The 26,934-nt window shown below is 42.9% G+C and overlaps 1 long non-coding RNA gene across 1 annotated transcript; it reads left to right on the forward strand.

Moving 5' to 3' along the window:
- The first annotated feature begins 4,275 nt into the window (after positions 1-4,275).
- Positions 4,276-18,239, forward strand: LOC113919341. Its single transcript, XR_003518959.2, has 4 exons — positions 4,276-4,562; positions 5,257-5,384; positions 10,020-10,206; positions 15,460-18,239. It is a non-coding gene; the product is annotated as an uncharacterized LOC113919341 (long non-coding RNA).
- Positions 18,240-26,934: the final 8,695 nt, after the last annotated feature.

The following is a 26,934-nucleotide window of genomic DNA, read 5'->3' on the forward strand; positions in this document are numbered from 1 at the left end:
CTCCTGCTGCCTCTGAGCCTCCCCCCGCGACCCAGTTCAGTGCCCTGGGTGGGGGGGTGGGGAATGCCAAACCCTTATCCGGTACTACTGGGGAAAACCCGTTCACAGAGACTCTGATGCCCTTGTCTACTGAGTCGTCTGCAGCAGCTTGCTGGGAAATATTTATGGATAATTTTGGTGATGCTTTACTGGGACAGAGCGTCCCAGGCCCTCATCATCATCATCATCATCATCATCATCATCATCATCATCTTCATTAAGTGCCCAATTCTGGGTGATTTTCTGTTTGATACTGAATCAAAAATTAAACAGCCTAGATTTCCTCTGTGTAGAATTATAACTTAGGGTAAACACCATCGCTGAAGGGATGGGCACAAATTTGCAAATATGACCGAGGGATGAAACCAACTTGGTAGCAGCCAGCATGGGTGGAACCATGATTGGCATATCAGAAGGAGATATGCAGGTAACGGGGACTCTTGAGGAACAGGAAGTAGTTTGCCTTTCTCTGGTTAGTATTTCAGGGGAACAGGGACAGCAGAGCTCCCCTTCGCTGAGTCTCAGTGGTCAAATAGAGTATGGGGGTGGTGGGTATTCCGGGGTTCTCGGTGCTCAGTTTTATGGAGAGGAGTCATGAATTGACTTAAGTTCTGACTGCTGGTACTGGAGGTGGGTTGAAGGAGCAGTGCCTAAGAAAGAAACCAGGTTCAGACTCAGACCTGGGTGTGAATCACAGCCCTGTGACCAGCTGTAAGATCTGGGGCAAATCATGCAACTGGAATTCTCAGCCTCATTTTATTTGTCTGTAAAATGGGAATAACATCTGCTTTGTCTGATGTATCTGAGATCCCTGGCTTGTATCACAAAGAGCAATCACTGCTATCTTGGTACACAGAAGGGTCAAGGCAAATAACAATGTCCACAGGGCCCACACGAAAAATTCTGGAGGGTTGGATATCACCATGAATCTGTGTTTCCTAAAGGCGGCATGGCCCTGGGTTAAAATCTAGGTTTTTGTGCTATAAGTAGATCCACAGTCTAAAGAAGATGAAACTTTTTTTTTTTTTTTTTGAAGCTCTCAAAACCCTGTGGGGAGAGGCAGAGAAATCCACCTTATTTCACATTTGCGTTTCTGGACAGTGGCTTTGGAGATGGTCGGTGGGACAGGCATCTAAGCCGTGGAGATGCAAGCCTGCCCAGGCTGCAGGAGAGAGGCCGTGGGGTCCAGACGTGGGCTGAGCTCTGTCTCGGCCCCACTGCAGTCCGAGTTGGCACGAGGAGATGAGGACCTCTCTTCAGAGCAGCCCACCAGACGCCTCATGAGGAGTGTGGGCAGAACAGATGAGAAGTGCACAGTTTCTGATTCAGAAAACCCTGGGGCTAGAGCTTCTCAAACGTTCATGCTCCATGAGCCCCTTCCTTTCTCTTACCCCGAGCACAAGAAGACAATGAGGACTAGTGGGCAGAGAGTGCCCAGGAGACCTGAATTCAAGTTCTGTGTAATCTTGGGTTCCCACTACTCACTCCGGGCTAGGTTTTCTATCAGTAAATGACCAAAGTGGACAGAGGTCCTTCCAAGTTGCAATGCCTGGGCCTTAAACTCCAAGGGCGGGCAGAACCTTTCCCGCGCCTCTCCCCGCCCCCCCCCCCCCCCACAATGGCCCATGTGCCCAGGGCTCTGTTTTTTGGGTCTCTGCTTCTCTGACTGCCCCCAGAGCTTGGCTGTTTGCCACCTACCTTCTGGGTGAAGCAGAGGGTGCTGAGGGCTTGCGCTTAGAAAGGAAGTGAGAGAAGTCAGAGCCTGCTGCGAGCCTGGGTTGCTTGGGGAGGGTGGGGAGGGTGGGGCAGCTGAGAGTTTGTGTTCATTTCTATTTGCTTTGTGGAAATTGAGACCGGGTTGCTGGGAGCCAGAGACCATCCAATAAACACTATTTCCAGGACAGGAGTTGGGGGGCTCTACTCCCTGAACATTTCACTTCTCTGCTTCAGGACTTTTTCATGAAACCTTCCAACAGCAAGCACTTAGCTAAAGCTTGGTGCCGTTCCTCAGCCGCTGGCCTTCCTGTCCAACTGGCCAGGCTGCCAGAAGTGGCTCATTGTGTTTTGGGGCAGTGGGGTTTAGTGAGACCTAGGATCTCATTCTTACATTTTTCTCCTCACAGTCCACGCTGGAACAACAAATCTCATGCCCGAGAATGGAGCTGAAGAAGCTGAAAGGAAAGCGGGGTCCACACAGGAGAAACGAAGGAGGGGATTAAGAGAGATAGGAAACGTCTCATCAATGTGGCACCTCCATCCTCTGGATATTCCAGAGGAAACCTCCAGAATGTCCCGCTTCCCAAATGTACATACATCGAAAGCCAATGAGATTTTGTGACCCATAGTATTCTCTGCCTGGTGCCCAGTGATATGCTCAGTGGAGGTAAAAATGCAAAGTACGGCCTGGAAAGAAATTTATTTTTGTGGTTTCTTAGAAATGACTGCCATCCGTGGCTCTTAGAACGTGAAGCAGCAGATGGAGTTGCATACGCCCCATGGGAGGGAGGACGGGTGCAGCAATTTCTTTCTGACTCCAGTGTATTGCATACTGAGACACAGGAAGGCTCAGGGAATTTGATGCCCCAGCTCATCACTGCTCAAGACTCAATTCAGCCCAGATTGCTCCTGTTGGAGAAGTGAACTCGGATGGTTCCTTTAATGAGGCAGGAAGGGGAAATTCCATTTTCTGCCTGAGCTCAGAGCAGCCTGCCCGAAGGCTGAGGGGTCCAGATGCCGAGCCGGTGACCGACTTGGATCCAGGAGCGGCAGTGTCAGCAGATCTGGAGGCTCAGCCTCGCTTGGAATCAGATGCTATTAAAGCAGAACAGAGTCTCCTCTGAACAAGCCATGGCCACCATCTGCTGTAGCAATGTCCCCACCGTGATGTGCTCCCTGCTTCTTTTGGTTACCTTCCCATGCATGTAGTGCCACTTGATTTGAGAGGCTGTAAGCTATAAATAATGGCTTTAGCACCCCGGCTCAAGCCAGGGGCAGAATTCTCTATGGGGGAATCGTGCCAGTGCCCTGAAAAGGCAGTGGTGGCCCCTCATCTGCCTCCCTCCCTCCCCCCCAGTTCCCTCCTGCCGGTCCCCACCCTTTCTTTTTCCAGGCCTCTGGGGCTCTCTCTTGCTTGGCAGCTGCATCTGGTGGACCAGCTTGGAGCAATGAGCTTCTGCCTCCCAGCTCAGTGAAACTTGCAGTTTGAAAGAGAGCCTCCAGAGGAGAGTAGCACTGATTCCAGAAGAATGGACTTGGAATGGTGGCTTGGCAAGTGCCCAGTTTGCTGGCTTCCGGGCCAGGGAGATACTGTTGCACAAGGTGGCCTTTGGAGTGCCCGTCCTCTGAATTAGACCATCTAGGTCATTTGCCACGTTTTTGGGAGTAGGGCTGGCACTGACACAAATTAATTTCCAATTCTGCCCTCAGAATAGCAGCACCCAAGATCTGGGACTGTTGGCATTTAGTAGGCTGCCCTGGGGGCAACTTCTTCAGATGTTTTTGTCATTTCTTTTAGCACAGGGTTCTAACCTGGTAGTAACTGTAGGGCTTTGGGTGTCTTAGGGAGCTAAAACAAAATATCATAGACTACGTGGCTTAAACAACAAACGTTTCTCTCTCATAGTTCTGGAGGCTGGGAATCCGAGATCATGATGCTGGCTGATCGGGTTCCTGGTGAGGGCTTGATGCCTGGCTTGCGGATGCTGGCTGCCTTCTGGCCCTCAGAGGGAGTGGGGGAAGGAGAGGGAGAGCCAGGGACAGAGCTTGTAAGGTTGAATCGGCTTGAGAACCCCAGGCGCTCCAAATTCTAGCCTGTTGTTATTTCAACAACGTTCTTGTGCCTCAGGTACCAGTTGTTCTTTTAGTTACGATATTTGCTCTTTCAGACTTCTTTTGACAAGAAATTTGTACGTCTGAAGTCAATTTATTTAATAATAAGTATATCTGTCCCTACGATGGAAGTTGAAACCGAAGCATTTGCAGATGACACCATCAAATGAGTAGCATCTGCCTCAAAAAGCAGGCCTAATATATTCTGCCCTGGGCAAAAGTAACGGGACCTCTTATAAGGAGAGTTGACAACTTGAATGAAAGTATCACGTGGTCCTTGAGATTAAATAGTGGCAAGAGTCACCATAGAAAGAAAGCATTTCGCATGCTCTTAACAGGAAGCTTGAGACCCTTGTTTGACCTGATCAATATGATGAAGAATGAGAAAGACTGTGCCATCCAGGTGGGGTGGGGGGTGAGGACAAGTACATGTGGGAGGCAGGAGACCAAGGGACAGAGAGGCCAAGGTGGGCACGCTAGGAAGGCAGAAGGAGCCCATTTTCCCCAACTTGATGTACTGACTCCTAGAGGCAGGTGTGTTCTGTGGTGGTGAAGAATGGACTGAAAGTCCTGTAATTGGAATACTATAACCCGCCCTGAGGCCAGGCGCACCAAGTGAACTGCTTTCAGGTTGTATTTCCGGGCTGGCCAGGCGAGGCACACACATGAGGGTCCTGAAAGCTGCAAGGCTCAGTGTAAGTGGACGTGTTGGCTTTCTCGTTTCTCCCTCAATCTCCCATGAGCTTACATCCTCCAGAGGTGAATTCACTGTGTGTGCTGACAACATGGAATATCAAAGCCTATAGAGGGGAGGACTGGCCTTGCCTGAGGGAGAGAGCCCCAAGCTAAATGTCACTTTGAGGGTCATTTGGCTGTAAGCCTGGCAGGACCTCCTGGTGACACTAATAACGTGACCTGCACCTTCTTTCAGACTTAACGTACGTAACCAGGGCAATTATTTATATACAGTGTACTCGAACTACATTTCCTCCAGCTATGACCAAGTTTAATCTCAACCTATTTTTCTCATTTAAGCTCTTGCCCCGCCTTCTCCTCCCAATTCCTGTTTTTCATTTCAAAAGCAGTTTATGAGTTGAAACACTCATAAACTTTCATTGTTGAAACACTCTTGAGAAAGTGAAATGTGACTTATCACCGGCTAGCCTGACGTACGTGTGATACAGTCTTGTCTTGGACAAAGCGGAGTACTTTATTACCTTATTTTTGAAGAAATGAGTCATTTCTGGGTGTGTTTCCAAGAAACGGACAATTTAATAATAAAAAATATTTGTCTTTATGTAAGATATTTGTCTTTATGTAATATATAGTAGAAGAGTATTTGTCTTAATAATAATGTTTTAAAGTAAGACGTCGTTGTACCTTACACAGGGAAAGAACGGGACACAGGATCTCCCGCCAGATGAAGGGAAAGGATGAACACAAGAGTACTGACAACAAAGAAGACTGGAGGTGACTTTTGTGAGAACACCCGTAACAGTGAGAGCATCCCTCCGTATGTGTGTATCGCTTCACGTCAACTTTTTTTTTAGTACTTTTTTCACTTTTTTTTTAAAGATTTATTTATTTATTTTGAGAGAGTGAGAATGAGAGAGAGAGAGAGAGAGAGAGAGAGTACATGAGAGGGGGAATGGTTAGAGGGAGAAGCAGGCTCCTTGCTGAGCATGGAGCCCGATGCGGAACTTGATCCCGGGACTCCAGGATCATGACCTGAGCCGAAGGCAGTCGCTTAACCAACAGAGCCACCCAGGCGCTCCCTATTTTCACTTTTTAATAAAAATTTAAAGTTTTATAGTGTAATATTTTTTAATTACAGCATCAGAAATAGAGGCACTATTTCTATTTACGATTCTGGAAATTAGGGGAAAAATGACTATTTGACAGTTGTTATACAAGGTACGTTGGTGATATAGCAGTACCAGTCAATTTTCCAGAAAAACTTGCATTCTGTAAATTGTTTTTGCACTGGATGAATTTCATGACAACTTTTTGAGGTAGGCTGGTTAGGCTATATTGTTTACCTTTAATGACACAGTGGGAACTGGAGGACGCTCCACCTCGAAAGAATGTTCTGGTGGTTGTGGGGAGCAATGCCACCTATGTGGTATGGGGGTCTGGGAACTCCAGGCTGCTATTGATTTGGAATCCAGATTCCCTCACAGACCCACCTACTCTCTGGTGACCACTGCCTCCCACCAATCCCCATGACCAGAATCTCATCAACTACCTACTAGAGAGAAATTGGTTTATTGATTTAATCGATTTATATTTTTTTGGAGAAATTAGTTTACTAATTACTATTGTTGAGGGCCTATTACATGCAGGTCATCCTTCTAGATTCCAAAGAAAGATTTATAGACACAATCCTTGCTTTGGAGGCAACAGTTAGTAATAATATTAATACTAAGGATAGTTTCCCTTCATGAAGTAATCATCACTGTTCTAGATGTAGGGATATAAAGATAAATCAGACATAATCCATGTCTTCTGGGAACTCATGTTTAATGCTGAAGTTAAAAGGATGAATCAGATACTGTTCCTGTACTTAAAGGGTACAATCGAGTAAATATTAGTAAATATAAATAATAATGACAATAATAGCTTCTGTGTACCAGGCACTGTATTAAGTGCCCTGATTCTACTCCTTAAACCTTACTCTTTGCAAATGTATCTTAATAATTAATTGGGATAATTAGTTGTCCCAATTACAGAGAAGGGTTTAGGATCAGAAAGATAAAGTGAGCTGATATTAATCACCTGGGCAGAATATTGTGGAAAAGAGATCAAAGCCAGCCTGACTCTCTAGCTTGCCCTATTTCCTCCACACAAGAACAGAGGCCTGTTGCTTAGCAAAGTTTTATCATCAATAGGGAAGGCTCTCTTACATCATCTACAGTGTTTTCAGAAGCATAACTGCCAATGAAATGCTCTAGTGAAAACCAGTGTGGGAAAGCACAGAGCCTCCAGGATGGGCCCCTCTGAAAGAACGTGCATATTAATTAAGGTAGATTCATTGCAGTAAGAAACAAATTGGAGTCAAGAATGTGCAATGGCTCAAACATAATAGTTTATTTCTTGCTTATATAATACCCTGAAGGGTGTTCTTTAATTGGAGCTTCCTGGTGGTGATTCAGGGACCCAACCTGCACCTACCCTGTGGCTCTGCCGTGTGGCTCTGTCGTCCTCCCCATGTGGCTTCCAAAGTGGTTGTGTTTGTTGCATCAGGCCAGTGGGTGGAGAAAGAATACAGACTGCTGTGCATGGAAGTTCCATGCACCAGACAGACAAGTGGTGCATGTCCCTTACAGTCCCCTTGTTAGGGTTCAGTGTTGTGGCTATACCTAACTCCGAGGGAACTGGGCGTGAGGCCCAGCTCTGTGTCCAGGAAGGACGAGGAATGTGGCCCCCAGTCTCGGCCCCGTGGTGGTTTTGCTGCACCTCCATACTGAAACAACTAACCTGGCAGCACTAGGGTGTCCCGTGAATGGGAAGGTGTTTTTTTAGTTATAGCCCTAGCAAAGTGGCCTGAAAGTTCTGGCTAGAGTATTTTGTGGAGAAGAGTAGGAGCAGGTTTCTGAAGGACAGAGAAGTCAAGGTGTGGTCAGGAGAGAGAGCTTCAGCACTGTTCACATTTCCAGAGGCCTCCTCCCATCTGTAAACTTGTGAGGCTCTTACATTGGCTTTTAGTTGGTGCAGTCTCTGCATCTGACGCACAGGGCGCAGGCGAGCATCTCCTCCTTAGCTCTGCCCTGGACCGTGGAGAGTGGTGGAAGGCCGCTGGGCCTTGGGCTCTCATTTTTCCACCTAGTGTTCACTTGGCCTTCGGGATAAACATAGAGGACTCAGCAGTCAGCGGGTTGGAGAAGAAGAGGGTGGCTGAGGGGTGAGGAAGCTGACCACTGGAGCAAAAGCAGAACACGTTTTTTTTCTTTTCTCTAGATCTGTATTCTTTCCCTCATTTCCCTTCATTGAATGTGACTTTCCTCTCTGAGAGCATATTTGGGCAGATCGCCTGCCTCATGGGACCCCTCCATCATCCATGTTATGTAAAGTGTCTTCGGGGGACATGCTACCCAGTAGCTCCATGGGGAGAAGAGTCACAGGACTGGCCCCCAAGACAGCTACGAAGGCAGTGACATTATCAGGCACCTTTGCTTTTTATTTTGTGTCTTTCCAGCAGGGCCTTTCCTGGGTTTACTTCTAGCTCTGTTGGTTGGAAACATACCTGATAAAGGGTTCTCTATAAAATCTTCACTTTTTGTGCGGGGCTGGGTATTTCCACTGTATCAGGCTGCTCTTCCGTCATCTTCAGAATAAATCTTTGCTGATGGGATTTCTGGCTCCCCAATAATTTCTGGGCGTCGTAGCCTGGGCAAATCCTCCTAGGTGCTCGCAGAAGCTATAGATGAATTCTTGAAATTCATCTTCTTGAGGCCAAGTTTTTTCTGGTGAAGTTAGGTGATTTTATTCAAGCCCTGAATGGAGTCCATTTTCCTATATCCATGGATCGAATCACTGGATAAATTAGAAAAAGCACTCAGCCACCACAAATCATTTCCTTTATAGGTCAGAGGTTTTCATCTTTAGACAATGCACTGAGTTAGGCAGTCAGTAAATTATGAAGGTATTATTTAGTGGGAGAGGTACTGGAGTTGGAACATTTGATCTACACTTAAAATTGAAAACAGAGGTTCTTAATATGTATGCGGCATAAATAGATTTGATGGCACACTGGGAGAGACTGAGAGTCTCAGAAGAGTGTAACAGGTAAGCGATGATTACAGTGCGGCTGCCATCGCGGTATGGTCATGACTCCCAGTGTGTAGAACATTCTTCCTTGCTCCCACACCGCTCACCAGTTTCAGTGGTGCCCATCTTGGTAGACCTATTGATTGCCCTGAACTCCTTCTCTGATATACCAATAAGGCAAAATTCTTGTGGGTTATAGTGAACAAACAGCCTTTATTTGTATCCAGATGAATTATGTTCCTTACCTCTTATTCGCAGCACATTGTCCTCTACTTTATAACATTTAAATGAAATTATGGCAACACACTCATGCAAGGGTACACCATGAGTAGTTGCCACTGACTGTGGACCATTGTGAGTTCTAGAAAGGGTTGAACATACAAAGATGAACACTGAAGAGCTTGGAAATAGCACAAGGCTAATTTATTTATGGAGGGTATTATGGGTTGAATTGTGTTTCCCAAAAAGGTATGTTGAGGTCCTAACTCCCCATACCATGAATATGACTTTATTTGGAAATAAGGCTTTTTGTTTATGTAATCAAATTAAGTTGAGGTCATCCTGGATGATGGTGGGTCCTAATTCACTGGTGTCCTTATAAGAAGAGGCAAATTTGTGCCCAGAGACACACAGGGAGAAGGCCACGTGATGACAGAGGCACAGATTGGAGTGAATCAGCTGCAAGCCAAGCAAAGCCAAGGACTGTTGGCAAGCACCACCAGCCAGAAGAAAGGCATGGAAGGGATTCTCCCTCAGAGCCTACAGAAGGAACCAACCCTGCCAACACCTTGATTTCAGACTCCCAGCCTCTGGAGCTGTGAGAGAAAAAATGTCTGTTGTTTTAAGCACCCCAGTTTGTGGTGCTTTGTTATGGCAGCCACACAGGAAACCGGCCCTGAGGGTAATGTCGAAACATTACCAGTCATTTCCTCCACCAACGTTGTTCTGTTACAGTTGTGCCTTGTGTCATGGCGACCCCGGAGATGCCTACTGGTGGGAAAATGACTTTGATGAAAAATTGCTTCCACTTAGAGCCAAGAGAAATTGTCTCTCTCTCCCTGCCCCCATTCCCTCTTTCTCTCCCCTCCCCCACCCCCCTCCTGGCACCTTCCAAGTTCACTCATTGGTAAAAGCGCCCCCATAATACTCATACTTTCTTAAAAAATATGTATTGACAGGGGCTTATGTTTTTCTATTTCGTTTTCAGATGCTGAGGTTTTTAGTGAGCCCTTTCTGGTCAATACTGCAGGGTTTCCATCAAATAGCACTAGAAGTCTTTTCAAAGACCTGCGAGATTGAAAAGATCCCAGCCTGTTGAACAGAGAGTAATTGGTGTCACACACCCGCCTCATTCTTATAAATATCTCCTCTTTCCTTGCCGGCAGGAACTGGGAAAAGGAAGAGGTGCAGGGGGCGTGGGAGTGCAGGGCAGCGCCCCCTGAGAAGAGGAACGGGCCTTACTCGCATCTGCTGGTTAGCTCGGAGCCCCCTGCGGCGGAGGCCAAGGGGCCTGTGAAAAAACCAGCTGTCCCACGGCCACATTCGATGATATGTGGAAGGGAGGAGGTGGAGGTAAACGCAACCCAATTAATCAAATAAGGATTAAGGGCAAGCAAAGACAAAAATAGTACCTTTACTGATTTCTGGGAGATAATTAAATCAGACTGCACAGGGAGAGAAAGGATATGGTAAGTTTATAAAAGAGAAGACCTTAAGTTCTGCAACATTAAGTTAATGCTCTGCATCAACAAAGGGAAGAAATCCCCTCCTGGCGGGGTGATACCGGCACATTGGGATAGTTAGTAGCTATTAAAAAAGATCGCAAAGAGTGAACAGTAAAATATCCATAGCTATTTGAGCATAATAAACTCTTATGTTGAATAGTTGGATGAGATGTTCTTTTAACTGGTTGCATAAAATACAAAATTTTCCAACACAGAAAGGCAGCTTACTTTTTTTTTGCTGTTGGGAGTTCTCACTGAACATCCCTGCTGCCAATTTTAATTGATATTCCATTGAAGGTATTAATAAAATTTTAGAACATACCACTAATATATATGTGTAGTATCTGCAACACACACACACACACACACACACACACACACACAGTCTGAAAAAGATGTCTTCTCAGCTCTTATTTTCTTGGAGAGAGCTCATGGCAACCTTCCTGCCTGAAAGGGCAACTTCCTTTCTCCTCTCTACTCACTGATCAACAAAATGCATCTACACATATATACTAGTCACCCGGAGTGTAAATAGTATATTTAATGTGTATTCTTACTCAGTGTTTATTTTATAAGTAACTGTCATGATCAGGGTCCTTGGACTGCAGGCAACAGATGACTTTGGGCAATTGAAGAAGGGAATCTCCTGGAAATTTACCAGGAACTCAGCAAATCCTTGGAAAACTGAGAATCAGACTTAGTAATAATCATTATTTAAGGCTGCTCTGGGGGCTGGGAATGTTGTCAGACCAGGAACGATCATGTTTGGGCACCACAGGTGGGAAGTGTGGATTCCAGCAGCTTCTTCCATCCCAGTATCTCTCACATAAGATGCAAATCCTGGAAGACAGCAGCTGATTCCCCAGGCTTCTGGCTTTTCTGAAGAAGTGTGGAGAAGGCTGGTTAATTCGACATTCTTAGTAGGATGCAGGGACTGGATTTACTGTCCCACCAAAGCAATACAATGGGAAAGAAGTAATTCACCAAAAGAAAATTTGTGTCGTATAGGAAGGAGAAGTGAATATTGAGCTGTCAAAAATATTAAACACACATGCACATAGAGCTCTACTGTAATAGTTTATATGTATGTCTTTACATTTGATTTAAATTATTGTGCATGCATACACAAATGCATATTATATTACATAGACCTATGCTATTTTTAAATAGTACCTTGCAATGATAGTGCAGGTCTGATGTAGATTTTTGAAGGCCATGAAACACTTAGAAAAAAGGTTTATTTATTTATTTGAGAGAGAGAGAGAGGACGGTGGCGGGGGGTGGGGTGGACAGAGGGAGAAGGAGAGAGAAACTCAAGCGGACTCCACGCTGAGTGCAAAGCCCGATGTGAGGCTGGATCTCATGACAGTGAAATCATGACCTGAGCTGAAATCAAGAGTCGGACGCTTAACCGACTGAGCCACCGAGGTGCCCCTTTGAAATACTTTTTTGATGATTCTTTTCTAGGAAATAATTTTTCCTAATCTGAATGATTTCTTTTTTAGGGTCTAGCAGAGAAGGAATGAGGGTAATGTATTGAATCAAAGCACATCTCTTGATTTATGGGGTGCCTAAGTAGTGACTTGAAGATGAACAGATCATTAATCTGATACTTAGTGAAAAGGTGGATGGAAATGCATAGAGAGAGAGAGGCACTGAAATTACAGCAGGACCACTGGCCTTTTGACATTTTCAGGAAAAGGATCACAAGTATAGAAGAGTCTGGCTTATGATGCAAAACAGGTAGTTGGAAAGGAAGAAGGGAATGAACATGTAATCATCCAGTCTAGGTAATTTTGAGGCTTGTGAAGCTAAACTAAAAAATTATCAGATTTTATACTTGATGAGTATGTCTTTTGTCTTGTCTTTGTTTCTAAAAAGAGTTAGTTGTTGTTATTTAGCTATATTTGTGGATAAACATCTTGACCAAACTCAGTATAGATACTAAAATTTTATTTGATTAAAAAGTGGGGAAATCACAATCAATTCATCTCCAAATACAATTAAGAAGCCTAACTTTTTTTTTTAAGATTTTATTTATTTATTTGACAGAGAGAGACACAGTGAGAGAGAGAGAGAGCACAAGCAGGGGGAGTGGGAGAGGGAGAAGCAGGCTTCCCACTGAGCAGGGAGCCCGATGCGGGGCTCGATCCCAGGACCCTGGGATTATGACCTGAGCTGAAGGCAGATGCTTAACGACTGAGCCACCCAGGTGCCCCAAGAAGCCTAACTTTTTAAAGAGTGATTTTTTTTAATGTTTAATTTATTTTTTAGTAATTTTTACATCCAGTGTGGGGCTTGAACTCATGGCCCCAAGATCAAGAGGCAAATGCTATACTGACTGAGCCAGCCAGCTGCCCCAGAATTACTTTATTTTTTAAATTAACATATAATGTATTATTTGTTTCAGGGGTACAGGTCTGTGATTCATCAGTCTTACACAATTCACAGCGCTCACCATAGCACAGACCCTCCACAATGTCCATCACCCAGCCACCCATCCCTCCCACCCCCTCCTCTCCAGCAACCCTCAGTTTGTTTCCTGAGATTAAGAGTCTCTTAATGGTTTGTCTCCCTCTCTGGTTTCGTCTTGTTTCATTTTTCCCTCTTCCCCTATGATCCTCTGTCTTGTTTTTCAAATTCTTCATTATCAGTGAGATCATATGATACTTATCTTTGTCTGATTGACCTATTCTGCTTAGCATAATACCCTCTAGTTCCATCCACGTCGTTGCAAATGGCAAAATTTCATTTTTTCTGATGGCTGCGTAACATTCCTTTGTATATATATATCACATCTTCTTTATCCATTCATCTGTCGATGGACATCTGGGCTTAAAGAGTGATTTCTATTGAAACATATTCTAGTAATTTGAAAATACTGACATTTGTGACTTAAAAAAGGCCAATTATAAGTTATTACATTTTGAATCCTGAGTTTTTGTTAGTGGCTTGACCTATAATCGCAGATACACATTCTCTGCCAATTGAGTGCTTCCAGTAGAGTTAAATGTTATGAATTTGGGTGGACCAAAAGAAATGTTCTTTTTTCTTTATGTAAGTTTCTTTTAAATCCAATCAAGCAATGGCTTCATTTTTTTCATAATTCTGCCATGGTGGTGTTCAGTTGAAGGTTGTTTCTTTTATTTTCCTTAGCTCTCCAGTAATGGGTAACATTTTATTACCTCTGAGGCTGACTGGGTATGTAAGCATCACAGGATGGTCGGCCCTGTAAACCCGCTTTGCCTCTACTGATACAAGGCTCCATGAGCTTGTCAACTGTTGTTAAAATAGAGCGGGAAGTGGATGGTAATGTAATTGGTCTCTAAGGCGAAAAATCAACAGATTCCACGTTGCTATAATTTTTTTAATGCAAGAATCTTTAGCCATGGCATTAGCATATTTTGTGTAGTCTGGAAAGCAGCAAGGCATATATAAAAATGGGAGAATCTCAAACGAAATCTTAAGCAAGGGCCCTTAATGTGGAAATAATAGTTCTCTGGGACCTGGAGGAAGTCTGATGGAGAACCTACTGGGTCAGAAGAACTAGATCATAGAAGAGGGCTTGTATTAGGGGAATAGAAGCTAGAATGCTACCGCGTGGGGAGAGGTGGGCTGTGCTTCTTTCTCTGAGTTTCCTCCTATCATCCTACCCCCTCTGTGCTCCCTCCCACTCCTCCCAAATCCCTTCAAAACCTTTGTGTCTGGGGGTGGTTGCTATAACTGGGTTTAAAGGCTTTTCTCTATTATTCTTACAAGATCTCCCTGGAGTAGGCTAATGTTATCATCATTTTACAGATGAAGGAACATATGTCACTAGCCTACAATTATAAAGAAAATGGCAAAGCAGAGATTGTTCTCTGCTTAGTTACCTAAAAAAGTTCACGATGTTCACATGCTTAGTACTGGAGTAAGTAGTGTGAAGGTTCAGAAATACCTGGAAAATTTCAGAAGGAAAATTGCATCCCCACCCCAAGGATTTTTTTTTTCTCTTTTTTTTCCCCCTACAAACATTTCAGAGGGAAACTTCTCAATTCTCTCAGAAAACGAGAAAGAAAAATTGTCTCTCCCTGTCCTCGGAGCATTTTTAAAAAATGGGTTTTCATACCTCACCCCAGAGACGGGAAAATTGGGTACTGTCTCAGGGTTTCCATATTTTGGAAGGTCCTGTATTCGCAGTGGAGCTGGGTCTTTGGGGTCAGATTTCTGCAGCAAGCAGCAGAAGGGGGGATGGCCAGCAGCAGATGCCAAGACAGCTTTGTGGTGTTCCTGCATGATTAGCAGCGTAGGATGGCTTCTCTCTCGCCCTCAAGTCACTGAGGCCGAGATCAGGGTTGGCTGCCAGACAGCGTCCTGGTGACATAGGCTTCGGGACATATGTCGGCAGCCTTCTTGGGATCCTTATTCCCCTCTGATTATCTCTTTTGTCTGTACTACTAGTCAAACGCTACAGCAAGTAAAAGTAGAGGTTAATTTTGTAATATTAGCTCTCAAAGAGGAGGAATTATGAGAGACACGTGTACTACACTAACTCAGTGATTGATTTTGTTTTCTATTTTAACTCCACTTGACACGTGAGCTTCACCAAGTCACAAGTGTCCAAACCTCAGTGAACTCGTCCATAAAAGTGAGCCCATCTTCCAGTTGTTGACAGGATGTTTTGAAGGATAAGTGAGTTAAGATGGGTAAAGCTGCTATACACAGTACAAGCTGGGTCTGTATTGGGTACTTTGGGTCGTAATCCCAGATCTTTCAGACAAGGTCTGAATTCTGCCTTTTGGAGTTCCACGTTAGTGTTATCTGCACAAATTTCAGTGTAGAAATGTGTAGACAGAGCACCTCAGTGTTCGGAACTCAGGTCTGTGGCTTTCGTAGATTGGTCATTACTCCAATCTCTCCCAGTTTGTGTGATTGCCACAAAATCATGTAAAAGTGGTATCTCATGTTCTCCGTTTGATAAAGCATCCCCTACCCACCTAGGGCTTAATGAATTGAAAGTTTTACTGCATAGAAAATAATCAGGTGTTAAGAGAAGCACAAAATATACTATCATTTTCTGAAGGTTAATAGGCTTTTTCTGTCTCTGTGTTTCCCTCCACAGCATTACCCTCTAACGTGAGGCTACTTCTCCCGATGCAGCAGAGATTGAAATGTCACAGCAGCATGATCAATTAGATGATGTAGAAGAGAGGCATTTGCTACCTGACCTTAATCCACAGGGCAAGACTAACTGCATGGAGAAGACTGAATACGGAGAGACTGCAAGGCAGAGGAAAGCAACAGAGTAGAGTTTAAACGGGCACAAAGCAGCATAAATGTTGACTCATGATGAAAAGGACATCCTCAGGATAAAGGCTTATTATGACATGCATTGGTGCACTTACTCGTTCAATTCTGAGTGAGGACAAAATAAACATAAACATCTCTAACAAAAAAAAAATATAGTAGAAAAGGAAGCAGGTAAATTTTTGCAAAAAGTCTAGATTTTAGATCACGTAGCTTGCTGAACCAAAGTGACAGGGAGAAAGAAAGATGCCAACGATACCCATGCCGTCAGATGTTGGCAGTGGGAAACATGACTAAGGGACCGTGATAGCTGTCTTCCTCTCTTTAAAGCCCTATCCTCAGAAGGAGGGTTAGACACCTTGTGGTGGGAATGACAGAGGAGGGGTGTGACTTACTGTAAGGAATGGCTTCCCAATATTTGGAACCTGACAAAGGTCGCTGGAGCAGCCCTGCCCAGCTCCCCTGGGGCTGCATCAATGGATAACCGTGGTTGTAGAGGGATTCTTGCATTAAATGAGATGACTTCAATCACTCCCTAATATGCCCGCTCTGGAGCTTTGCACCCCCTTGGGGAGGTCTATAATGGTTTTGAAGCTTGTTGAGGAACAGAACTAAATGAACTTTGGAGCTGCTTAGGCTTTGATAGAATCAGTCCTTCTCGGCCGCATGTGTGCACATCATGGGCCTGGGAATGGTTGCGAGTCTATTTTGATTATGGACAGCTGGTGTTAGCTAAGGGCTTTATCAGATTAGTCATCCCTAGTAACAACGATATGAAGCGTTTCCCCCTGGATTATTAGTCGAGATCTGTTATGTTTACTCTTTTAGTTTTATACTTATTTTTCTTTTCCATTTAAGCACAACTCAGTGTAAAAGGGTTGTAGTTGGGAATCTGTTTCCCCAAATCAGTGACTATTTGTTTCTAGGATCCATTTGGTTGTTTCTATTTGTGGAGTTCCATTGTGAGACATCAATTTACCGTAGCTGTGGAAAATTAGCAGGAGGTTCAGAGGAAAGCCATGGAAATGATGAGGACCAGGAAAATGAAATGCAACATGTATCCTGGGGAGGTGAGGTTGAGGATAATGTTTACGCTTGTTTGCATGTCACTTTCCCTCGCACAGCTACTCAAATACATACATGTTGATTAACTTGTGTAGGGCTTGTGTACAACTGTGGTCTTCTAGTTTACGAAGGCTAATGGGGACGATGTTTTCTATTGAGACCCGGGTATGAGCTTCAGGATGATCACATAGTGGGTACTCCATATTTAACTCCATTTATATTCATTGGATTAAACTGAATTCAATGTTAGTTTCAATACAGGCATCCTGCTGATAGTAAAGGTCATTAAACTTTAAAATGTGTTCTCAAGGAACACTGTGGCATCTTCATTTGAGAACATCTTTTAAATTGGATAGCTAATTATCTGTTTAGAATAAAAGCAGAGAAATAGTTCTGAGTACTTCATAAGGACTCATACAGTTCTTGATTTCATTTGTGTGCTTTGCTTGTGTGTAAGCAAAGCATTAACTCCATAACTCAGGGGTGAAATAACACATGCATAAAAGATGAGTAGGTAGAAAGAAACCCCTTATTTGAAATCATTATTTTTATCTAATCAAAAAGTATATAATAGTCCTAGTTCCGCACTATCAAATTTCCTCATAAAAAATGATCACATATGTTCCTGAGAGTGCCCAACATGTATTACAAACCTACTATTGTCCCCAGGAGAAATTGATTCTGGGAAAGAGAAGATAGAATAAAACTTTGACTTTTCTTGAAAAAGTAACTGCATGGAGGACATATTGTTTCAGAACAAATAATGCCAATAAGACTTAATAGTTTCAAGCTGGAAGATGGTTATCGTTGTACCACTGGAGAAACTTTCTGTTCTTCTTTTTCTGGTTGATGGATACTATGGTAAACATTTCAGAGAAGGCTACCTCTCCAAGATACATTATCTCCCTTCTCCTACTACCTCCATTCTCAGCCAGGAAGTTTAGGTGACATTGACCCTCCCTCCGGGTATATGATTAGGTGGCTCTGATTGGTTTAGTCTAATTGGCACATCCCAGTCTTCCTGTCCCCATGGGAAGAGCATGTGACACAATCTGGCCAATGAGAGTGTGAATTCCAGAAGAGAACTTCTCTTCTGGCTGGTGTGGGGAAGAGATGTGAGGGCTGACACTGCTGCAGCCATTTTGCTACAAGGAGGGAGAGCCCAGATCCTGTGAGATGAAACTTCTAGCTCTCTGTTCTTTAGTTTGCTCATCTTTAAAATGAAGATGATAATAGTACTTTCCTGTAGGTTTGTTGTCGAAATTAAATTGTTTAACTTATATAAGATGTTTAGGATAGTAAGCACCAATAAATGATACTTATTAGTAGATATAGTATATTTCCTCTATTTTAAGGAAAAAAAAAACATCATTTCCCTTCCCTGAGCTCAATAATGTTTTAGACCTGAGCTGTTTGGTTAATTGTATTTAATTTCATAAATTCTTTCTTTTTTAAGATTTTATTTATTTATTTGATGGAGAGAGACACAGTGAGAGAGGGAACACAAGCCGGGAGAGTGGGAGAGGGAGAAGCAGGGAGCCCAATGCGGGGCTCGATCCCAGGACGCTGAGATCATGACCTGAGCTGAAGGCAGACACGTAATGACTGAGCCACCCAGGTGCCCAAAATTATTTTCTTTTCTACTCCACACTTAAGTGATCTCTGCAAAACCTTCATTGTATTTAAGACTTTCCAGAAAATTGGGTTTTCCAGTAATACATTGTCCATGTCAGCATTTAAATTATGAAAGCTTTGGGACTGATCTCTAATCTAAGAGCCATCTCTGGACTTCTCATACCTCCAAAATACCAGATTGTTCTTGAACTGTAGCTCTGTCTGGGAATAGTTTTGCAGAGAAGGAAGAGTTGAGAGTGAGAGGAAAGAAGATGGAGAAGGAAGAGCTATGATCCTATTTGCCAGCAGTTCCCACAGACTGGACGTGTTTTCACATGCTAACTAACTGGGGGCATCTGCTGAGCTCCGAGAGTCTGAGCTAATAAAGGTCTGCATGTGCCCGTGTCTGGGAAGTCAGAAGATACGCGCGCGCGCGCGCACACACACACACACACACACACACACACACACACACACACACACACACACACACACACACACACACACACACACAGGCTTCTCTGCTGTTCGTGCTGTCCCAGTAGCATTTCTTCCTTTAAGATCCATGTTGATCTGTTTATTATTTTAAAAAGAAGATTAGCAGAGATAGAGAATAATGGTTGGAATCCATTCTAGAAGAGGTTAAGTAATGGATTTTTCTTTGGAAAGGAACTATTCCATTTTAGTAAGAAATTTGTCAAGTTTTTGGTTATATTTGACAGAACAAAGACATCTGACATTTGTAGATATTCCTGTAGTGCTTTGGGAGAGATAGGATCCATGTGAAGATAAGCACATTTAAAAAAAAGGTCGGAGTGCCTGGGTGACTCAGTTGGTTGGGCTTCTGCCTTCAGCTCAGGTCATGATCTCAGCTCAGGGCCTTGGATCGAGCCCCACGTCAGGCTCCCTGGTCAGTGGGGAGCGTGCTTCTCCCTCTCCCTCTGCCTCCACCCTCACCACTCATGCTCACTCTCTCTAGTGCTGTCTCTCTCTCTCAAATAAATAAAGTCTTAAAAAAATAAAACAAAAAGGGTCTACAACATAGGTCACCTGTGGGCAGAGCTGTGGGCAGGGGGGAGACTTGAAAGGAAACTTCCATGTTTTTACTGTATATGTAGAGTACATCTGTATGGATTGAATTTTATTTGATGGCAAATTTATGTATTACTTGCATAATTTTAAGAAATTAACTGACATGTCAATAATCTTATCCAAGTTGAAGGTTATATTTTTCTATGACTAATTGTTCAGATTCAGATTATTTTAATCATACCAGGTGTTTATGCTTGAGTCACCTAATGATTCGGGTGAATTCAGACTCTCTTAAACTTAAATGTTGGGTACACAGCAAACTCCTTATTTATGTTTGGGATAGTATATAATTTAATGTTTCTGAAAGACCACCTTACTGATCTCTTCTTTGAACCCCCTCACACCACCCCCCTTTTAATACTGTAGAGGTTTAGGCTGTATTTACATCCGCAATGACTATTTTGCCTGAGAGATTTGTTCCGAGATAAAACAGCACATATTTATGGGTATTTATGACTCTTGGCTTTCACCATTTCCTGTTGAATGAAAATCATTTGCCTTGTGAATGGAACTTTGCAGTAACCTCACACTCATGGTGATTGGAACTTTCTGGTGCAGTTAGATCCAGCAGCTCAGGAAAAGTAGAAGTTTCAGGCAAGATGGGCCCTTGGGTCATCCAGCCTAACCTTTCAGTTCATATATGGGGAGAAGTTAGCCCAGGATGCTCAGAGGGATTTCCAAGTTTCTTGCATAACTATTAGGAGCAGGATGGGGACCCGAAGTTAGTTCCCCTGGCTCGTTCTGCTTCCTGACACATGATGTACTGAGGAGTCACCCAGAAGTCAGCTTGCTCACTTCATTTGCATTCTGGATGCTAGAACCAGAGTTGAACCATGTGGGTGGGACTTGGGGAATCCAGATGACAGGGTGTGGATTTAGTGTAGTAGCATGTAGTATAAATAAACAATAAAATGCAGGTCTAAAGAGAGGAATAATTTACATCTGTGTAGCAGTTTGAAAAGATTATTTTCCTTCTGCTTATAAAAGTAATACATGCTCAATTTAGTAAATTTTTGGAAGCATAAAGAAGAAAATTAAAATTACTCTTAACTGCATTGTCAAGAAATGATCAAGATTAATATTTTGGAAGTACACACACATACATATGCGCATAATCCAGTCAGATCATGTTGCATCTATAATTTTGTATCCTGGTTTTTTTCACTTAGTATTATATGATGAGCCTTTCCCCATGTCACTCAATGTTCTGCAAAGAAGTCGATTTTTAAATCGCTAACTAGCTAATATTCTCAGGTCGTTCTTTTTGGTTTTTATCGTTTTGAATGATGAGCCCCGAGGACTGGATGAGGTGGAATAAATCCTGCTACGGAATGAAAAGAAAGGGTGCCAAGGTTTGGTTCTGTGATCTGCGACGTCAGCATGGAACGTTCGCTGACAACTGCAGCGGAGCTCTGTCAGTCTCCCGCCCGCAGCAGCAGAGGTCGTCGAGAGGCAGGTGACAGAAAGTCAATTCAAAGACACACACTAAAGACAGCGTAATAGGTTTTTTTTTTTTTTTTTGTCCTCTCTATCAGCATAAATTGACAGTGCAAAGCACCGTTCCGACCACAGACTGGTCCCCCCGGGCCGCCGCGAGACAGAGCCCTCAACTTCCGGGTGGACGCAGAGGCAGAAGCGACGCTTGAGCATTCAGACGCTCATTATCCCGCCTGTCCCGCTTCGGCACACGGCGTTTAGATCGTCCCTGTTTATTACTCTTACGCCAGAAGCAGGGCCATTAAAGGAGGAAGAGGTAAAATTGAAAACTGTCCACTTTGTTCCTCACCAATCAGTTCTGCTTAAGAGGTGCGATGAAAAATGGGGTCAAGTAATCGAAGCGCTTGCCTTCATCTGCTTCTGAGTTCTGTGAGTTCTGCGTTGCCATAGATAATTGAGAAACTTGCAGAGTTAGAAGCACCAACGTAACCTCAAAGATGCAAGTCAAATTCAGCATCGCGGCCAATTGATCACTTGGGGCTGGGTAGCAGCTTAGCCTGGTAGGTCAGAGGGGACCCCACTTCTCAAGAGGGCGGAGCGGATGGGGCTGAGACGCAGGTGACACCCAGCCTTCCTCCGGTGCTTGGGGCGCAATCATGCCGTCCCTCCTCTCTTTCCCCACTTCCTCAGATGGCTCAGAGTATGTTGCTCATTAAAGAAACTAATTATACCTCTGTTCCAATGAATTAAACGGAATTCAGGTAGGGAGCATGGTACTTTGGGAGAACAGAGAGTTTATGTATGATTCCAGGAAATGTTTCTGAGTCTGATAAATACTCACAAGTTACTGAGAGCAATAAAGATGCAGGGGTGTTTTGCTTTCTTTGTGTTTTCATTGTGAGTTGGGTTGATGATGAGTCTGTTGCCAGCAGGGTATGGTTTCCTCCTGCGCAGGAATGCCAAATTTGCAGGGCTTGGTGGGGAATGAGCTAGGAATGTGATTTCTTCCTTTCTCGAGCAATTTTCTGCCTGCATGAAATGCTAATGAACGTCTCACACATGACAGAGCAATGAGATATATCCTTCCTTTGCTATTTTTGGCAGATTCTGACTTTACAAAGTTTAGGTCTTAATGTAATGGTGACAAGACACTTATAGTAGACCCTTCTTCCTCCTCCCCCAAATCTGTGCGCTGGCTGCTCCTCTCCCTGCAACGAGCAGATGTGCTGAGTCTCTGATTTGAAATGAGCTCTATATTGCTGTGGTGCCCCGACATCCCATCTTCCTCCACCGTGCCTCTGTGTCCAAGTCTGGGAAAAGTCTAGCTCCAGCCAAGTAAGTCTTGAACTTCAATCGCAGACCAGTTCAGACATTTATTATTAGTTGTAAATGACTAGCATTAAAGCCTGATTTTATTTATTTATTATTTTAACCAGTCGGGGATGCGATAGGGCAAAAATAGGGAGTTGAACATGCTTATGGGCTGCAGGTTAAATGCTTCAATGAGTTGATCATTATACCATGAAATGAACACGCTTTTAGGAGGGACTAAAGGGAAATGACTTCTGGTAATCAACTTTGGATTTAGGGACTTGGCTGATTGGTGGTGCCAGTGGGAGAGTGTCGTTTGGGGCATGGTGGCCTTTGCTGGTGGAATTGATGGGTGGTCCTCTGATATTCTTGCCACCTCGGCAGCAGGTCCACATCAGCTTTGGTAAGTGACAGAAGAGTGTATGAGGCCCAAGGATGGAAGCTTGGGAACTGCAGAGACAAATTGAGATGCTGCTTTGGGGGAGGTATTCTGTTAGTGTTGAGGATGAAGAGCCCAAGCGTGGGAGGTTGGGTTCATCCTGCTTCTTGTTTGCAACCCAGGACTGCCTGTGGCAATGGGTCACAATTTATTTCGGCTATAGAAGCGTGAGAGAGACAAAAGAAGAAAGAGAAAGATTTTGCAAATGCAATAACACTTAGAAAGATCCGGGGCAGAGAGGAAGATGGGCCTGGGGATACATTCCCCAGTGTGAATCCAGCTCATTCAGAGTCTCCTGGTTCTGAGGTTCAATTCAGCTTCCATATCTCCTTGTTTCCGTTCCATCTTTGCCTTCTGCTCTCCTCATTCATTTTCTCAATGATCTCAGAAATTCTCATGTTTGATGTTAAAGTTGCTATCCAAAAGCCCATGGTTGCAGAATATGCCATTTAAAAGGCCCTTTGATCACTCGTATGCCCAGGAAAAGATGTGTATCCTCTTTTGTTCTCTTAGTTTCTGTCACATAGGAAAGAAATGGAAAGATGTCACGATTGGATAGATAAATTGGGGATATACTTGGTCTGCTATAGACCTGATCTCAGGATGGCCTCGGGTGGTGAGCTCAGAATAATTATTAAGTACTGAAAAAGATGAGTTGGAAAGGTCCTAAAGTTTTCTGAAAGAGCTCCAATATTTGGAGGGGGGAAAAAAAACTAATAAACTAGCATTTGTGGCTGGAATAGCAAAGCTGTGAAAGTTTTACTGAAGATTATGGAAGTGTGAAGAATGTAGATTGGGTTGACCAGCACTGGCCAAGCCAGCAACATCAGGCAGGAGGTAAAACTTGAAGCTTCTGAATCTATAGGATGTACTTCTCACAGAAGAAGAAGGATATGAAATATAAATGGATTCAAAAAAGATTTAGGTGGATAACAATAATGGGTTATAAAGGATGTTTTAAGTGTTGGGAGGGTACATTCCTATCTCTGTTTATAATATTCTAAATATTATTTGTAACTAATTAAAAAAACCCCACATTCTTTTAAAAATTTAGAGAACATGAAAAGGAAGAAGAAAATAGAGATTAACTATAATCTCATTTTACTTTTAACATTTTAATGTATTTGCTTTCACTTTTTCCACACTATTTTAAAATCATCTTAACATGGCTGTGACTGCAATTTTGTATGCTGCTTTTATATTTTTATTTAAGCCCAACGTTTTCTCAAGTCTCCAGGAAGTCTGTCTTTTAAATGTGATTTTAAGGGCGCCTGGGTGGCTCAGTTGGTTAGGTGACTGCCTTCAGCTCAGGTCATGATCCTGGAGTCCCAGGATCGAGTCCCACATCGGGCTCCCTGCTCAGCGGGGAGTCTGCTTCTCCCTCTGACCCTCTTCCCTCTCATGCTCTCTATCTCTCATTCTCTCTCTCTCAAATAAATAAATAAAATCTTAAGAAAAAATGTGATTTTAAGATGCCATTGACTTTAGGACACATTATTATTTTATATACTGCTATGAAAGGACAAAAATGTTTCTAATTAAGCTGTGACACAAAGCCTTAATGATCGCCTTCCATGAAAAATTTGTTGGTCATACCAGCCTTTCAATTCTTTGACATTTCTTTCTAGTTCAGGGATTTGGCAATTCTTTTGCCTTTAGTTGCATTATGTGGCATGTAAAAGAAATATATATTTGCATATGCTATATATATATATATATATATATTTGCATGTGCCTCAGAAAACAAAATGTAACATCTCTTCGTCTACTTATGTTCCATAAAGTACTCACATGATTTGTTGCTTTGTAACAAAATGTGGAATAGTGATCATTCCTCCTGTGACGAATATTTGCCTCACCAATATAAAATTTACCCACTGCTGTTCTGTTTACATGCCTTTCTGTGTACACAAAACTTTTCATCACAATGCTGAATCACAGTGTTACTTCGAAGACATTTTAAGTAGTGGTGAAATCAACATGGGTAGTACCAACAATGTACATAATTCAGCTGAGGTAATGACAAGATGAACATCTGTGACCATATTCATGCTTGCCTGGCACTGACAGCTACTTTTTGCCTACTGCGTGTCTGATGGGGATAGTAAGATGCTGGCTGACTACTATAAGACATAGTTCAAGTTCAGAGAGGTTAACATGTGGATAAAGGTGAATCTTAGCATCAGTGGATGCACCTGAATTTTAATTAATCATTTTGTTATCCTGGGTCTTTTATTTATAAAAGTTATGTATTTATAAAAAACGAACTTTTTTTTCTCATAATACAAATGTTTCTTTGCATTGGTGACTATTTCTTTGGGATAGATTCTGAGAAGCGGAATTATTCAGTCAAAGGATATAAACATTTTTAAGGTCTTTGACATACATTTCCAAAAAGCTTTACAGAAATTATATAGGCTTATGAACAATGTTATTTTGGTTTCCTAAACTTGTCTTTGTGGAGGAAAGCTGTGGTAGGCAGCCGGCAAGACAGCATTAAAAATCCAAAGCGATGGCATGTGGTTTTGGGGCTAGGTCATACAAATCTCAGCTCCCACCTTGCTCTTTTGGACCACATATTGTAGGGGAAGCCAGGAGTCATGTTAAGGGAACACTGCAGCCTCCAGAGAGGCCTCTTTAGGGAGGAACTGAGCCTTCCAATGAGAACCAACTTGTGAGTAAATCACCTTGAAAATGGATTCTTTTGTCCCAGTTAGGTCTTCAGATGACTCTAATGTCTTGCAAAGAAAAACCACCATGAAGGAGGAAAGTCTATATTAAATCCAGATTAGTATCACGTAATATTACAGACCTCTATCAAATTGCATTATCTTATATATTAAACAGAACCATTTAGAATAATGCTCATTCCTTTTGATGTGGAATATTTCCATTTTCCTTGAGTTGATATGTCTGATCTGTGTGGCTTTGGGTCTTTGCCTTGCAGATGCTTAATGTGGAAGGGATCCAAATGTATGTCAAATTGAATATTGCTAGATATTGAGAGTTCAAGACAAAACAGGAGGGTCAAATATCTGTGCGCTATGGAGGAAGATCACAGTAGCAATTTGATTCAATTAAATTCAAGAGTACTTACTGAGTGTTAACACAGCATGTGCTAGCTAGTACGAGTACAGTGGTCACAAAAACCGATGTTCATCCTAACTTCATGGAGCTTACAATCAAGAGGCACCATAACTCATCCCAAATTTCCTGAATTGTACCCTCATCTTCTGTCATAAAATGTAGGTATCAAGGTGTTTGAAGGGTGCTGAAGTTGGGAAAGGAGTATAAAATGTTTCACTGGGAGTAGGAGTTTTTCTCTACCTTATATAGAATTTCTTAGAATTCTTTAGTTGACTCATTCTTTACCCTCAATCCTTTGTGTGTGTGTGTGTGTGTGTGTGTGTGTGTGTGTGTGTGTTTTATGGTGTGTCAGGCACTGTTGGTCAGAAACTCTGTATCTGCCCCTATGATGTCCAGCTGGAACAATATGTCACCAATATAATTTTCTCAAATTCTGAGTGTCAAACAGGCTCTGTGTGCTTCCGTTATCCTGGGACCTCAAAGGTCTGGATTACCTCCCAGGAATGGAAATACTGTTTGTGTTGGTGGCTGGTTCCTCTTTGACACCTTTTGTCTGCATGTCATTCTGGTCACCCTCAGAGGTGGTGTGATACAGTGAACGGTTTTGGGAACTCGGAAATTTGGAATTTTAAGAACTAGGTTTGAATCTCATTTTTCCATCTCTTTAGCTGAGTGTGATCTTAGGAAAAATGCTTAATTTTCTTGGTCATCATCTTTCATTGTTTTTATAGCAACCTTATGACATAGATACAATCAAGTCCATTTTATACTTGAGAAAACAGGAGTTTAACAAGGTTAGGTAATTTTCCCAAGAGCCAGGGTTCAAGTACATGGAGTCTGACTTTAGTGTCCATACTTCAGGACTCCTTTATGTCAATTATTAAGGGCTGACCACGGTATTTGGTGCATAGGAAATCGGCAACAAAGTATGGCTATTATTGTGGCTATTATGAGTGAGAACCAAGATAATGGAAGAATTTACTGATGGTGGAAACAAAACCTTAATGGCAGACCTGTGCTTGAGTTATTTTGGAGTACAGAATCATTCTCCTTCGACCTCTGACCCCAACCACATGTAAGGCTAACCTTGATTAGAGTGGTAAATGTCAGTCGTAATTGAAAGATCTAATTTTTATAATTCTATTTCCTCTGTGATGAAGAATTACACTTTTGACATTTTCAGTTAATGCTCTAGATAGCCGTAGATTGACATATCCGGTACTGGGGGCCTTAAACCAAGAGCTG

Source organism: Zalophus californianus, chromosome 3 (assembly GCF_009762305.2).
Source record: "Zalophus californianus isolate mZalCal1 chromosome 3, mZalCal1.pri.v2, whole genome shotgun sequence".
Lineage (NCBI taxonomy): Eukaryota > Metazoa > Chordata > Mammalia > Carnivora > Otariidae > Zalophus > Zalophus californianus.